The following is a 3,005-nucleotide window of genomic DNA, read 5'->3' as shown; positions in this document are numbered from 1 at the left end:
TTATGTGGTACCAGCACCAGTGCTTTTTATGTGGTACCAGCACCAGTGCTTTTTATGTGGTACTAGCACCAGTGCTTTTTATGTGGTACCAGCACAAGTGCTTTTTATGTGGTACCAGCACCAGTGCTTTTTTATGTGGTACCACCACCAGTGCTCTTTATGTGGTACCAGTACCAGTGCTTTCTATGTGGTACCACCACCAGTGCTTTTTATGTGGTACCAGCACCAGTGCTTTTTTATGTGGTACCAGTACCAGTACTTTATACATGGCACCAGCACCAACAGGGCCATCAAGTGCCTTGCAAGACAAAATCCTCTCAACTGGGAGATGGAGAATAGTATTGAGGGGGGTGCAGCTTCGTGCCAGCCGAGAGGTTTACGGTATAGAGGGGACAGACATAGGTGTTTTGCTGTAGAGTAGAAAGAAGAGTGAGAAGGAGAATAAGATCTATGTATTTGTGTGTGTAAGTAAATATATACGTGTGTGTGTGTGTGTTTACATTTGCATTAATCTGAAAAATTGTGCAGTTATGGGCTGTGGTGTTATTGCCTTATCAATAGGCTGTGCATGGGTTTGAACCTTCAAAGACAGAATAGGAAATCTCTCATTTGAATCAAACAGTTAACAAGAAGGGTACCTGGCTGCAAAACCATGCTTCCATAGTAGTCATCTAACCCATGCTATCAAAGAAAAGATAACTGTAAAAACAAGCAATCAATTGCATGTCTATATCTACTGGTGTAAAAAAAAAACTATATGGCATCCTAAAATCCCTTTACACTGAAAGCTAACTTGACCATCCAATAAATAGACATTGGTAAAATGTGCACTCAGCTGAAATAAGCAATGGGGTCACTGTGATTAACTGAAGCCCTTAAAGTTGGCACCGCAGCATAGCTGCAGTCCAGTGATTGAAATCAATAAAAGAATCATATTTACAACTAACACAGTTAGGTGGAGCTTGTTGTCTTTGCTTTTTCAGCATTGGTTATTCTAAACGACAAAGACCAGTTGTTCAGCGTGACAATTAGAAATGCTATGATATTGATTTGCTCAGAGGTTCTGCAGTAAAACTGCTATAATAAACCTGACAGGGCCCGCAACTTATATAACATGACATTGCCAAACTGACTTGTTCGTTCATTCACTCATTCATTTATTTCATTCATTCCTTCATTCCTTCATTCTTTCATTCAAGTCTTTCTACTGTTTTATGTTCATATTTACATATACAGCCATAGGAACAGCTGTGCGCTTACGAATCTTGCTGCACAAGCATGTGGTTTTGGGTTCTGTCCCACTGCATGGAGCTTCAAGCAGCTGTCTTTTTGCTGTAGCCCTTGGCTAATCGCAGCCTTGCAAATGAATTTGCTAGGTGGAAACTGCAAAAAGCTCATTGTATATCTATGTGTGTATGTATATATATATATATGTGTGTGTGTGTGTGTGTGTATGTAGATCTGTATGTTTGTGTCCCCTTGTCTTGATATCACCTGATAGTTGTAAACAAATGTCACCATCGTACATGAATATATATCCACCGTTGCATGAATATATGTCCACCCTTGCATGAATATATACCCAGCTATGAGCCTATTACTTTGGAAACAAATGAAGATTGGTGACAAGAAGGACATCCGGCTGTAAGAAAAAGCTGCCTCGATGAATTCTGTGTGACCCATGTAAACATCATGGAAAAGTGGACTATGAGGATGATGATGGCAGTGGTGTACAAGTAGTAGTAGTAGTAGTAGTGGTGGTGATGGCGATGGTGGCGGTGGTGGTAGTAATAATAGTAGTAGTAGTTGTAGTAGTAATGGTAGTGGTAGTAGTAATGGTGGTGGTGGTGGTATTAGTAGTAGTAATGGTGGTGGTGGTGGTAGTAGTAATGGTGATGGTAATAGTAGCAGTAATGGTGGTGGTAGTTGTGGTAGTAGTAATGGTGGTGGTGATAGTAGTAGTAGTAGTAGTAGTAGTAGTAACTGTGGTGGTGGTGACGGTGGTAGTTGTAGTAGTAGTAGTAATGGTGGTGGTAGTAATAGTAGTAGTGGTGGTGGTAGTTGTAGTAGTAGTAGTGGTGGTGGTGGTGGTAGTAGTAATGGTGATGGTAGTAACAGTAGTGGTGGTGGTAGTAGTAATGAAGGCATGTGGCTTAGTGGTTAGGATATTCAACGCACAATCATAAGGCCATGAATTCAATTCCCGGCAACGTGTTTGTGTCCAGTCCACTCAGCTGGCAAAAGACAAGTCGTGCCTTATAATTGAAAGGGCCAGTCAGCCTCCTTGTTGCATTCTGAGCCATGTTGAATCTCCCCGAGAACTACACCGAGGGCGCGTGTGTCTGTGGAGCACTCAGCCACTTGCACGTTAATTCCATGAGCAGGCTGTTCCATTGATCAGACCAACTGGATTGCTTGTCGTAACTGACAGAGAACCACAGTTAGTGGTAGTAGTAGTAGTAGTAGTAGCTGTTGTTACAGCAGTAGTAGTAGTAGTAGCAGTATCACAGTGATTTCCTCTTTTGATTTCAGGATTGGAATAAATTTAGAAAGATTCTGAGATATTGTTTTGGTTTAATTTGTCTTTCTGTCTATTCGTTTTCCTTAATCTTACTCTTTTCCCTTTCTTTCTACTTGCACATGCACACATGCACGTGCGCACACACACACACACACACACATACACATACTATAAATTTGGTATAAAATGAATTTTTCATAAAAACAAAAATACCCCTAATTTTACCAAACATGCCATCAGGCATGACAAGTGTGGTGTTTAGATTGTGTCATATCTGACCAGCTGTCAGTTTTAGTTACATATAAAATGTGTGTGTCTGTCTGTCTGTCTGTATGTACACAACTCATGTCTCAGTTTGTTTGTAAACAAGATTCTATCGTTTTTATTATTTGGAAAATGCATGCTCACTGGTACTGTACAACTGTTTCTATAAAATAAAATATCTACTCTCTCTCTCTCACTATATATATATATATATATATAT

At 40.1% G+C, this 3,005-nt stretch overlaps 1 protein-coding gene across 1 annotated transcript in view; it reads left to right on the top strand.

Annotated features, from left to right (window-relative positions):
- Positions 1 to 3,005, top strand: part of LOC106882360 (clathrin heavy chain) — a 138,969-nt gene that overhangs the window by 116,214 nt on the left and 19,750 nt on the right. The window lies entirely within an intron of this gene.

The sequence above is a fragment of the Octopus bimaculoides genome, chromosome 6, assembly GCF_001194135.2.
Source record: "Octopus bimaculoides isolate UCB-OBI-ISO-001 chromosome 6, ASM119413v2, whole genome shotgun sequence".
Classification (NCBI taxonomy): domain Eukaryota; kingdom Metazoa; phylum Mollusca; class Cephalopoda; order Octopoda; family Octopodidae; genus Octopus; species Octopus bimaculoides.
The sequence above is the reverse complement of the archived record's forward strand: the minus strand, read 5'-3'. Positions and strand labels throughout refer to the sequence as shown.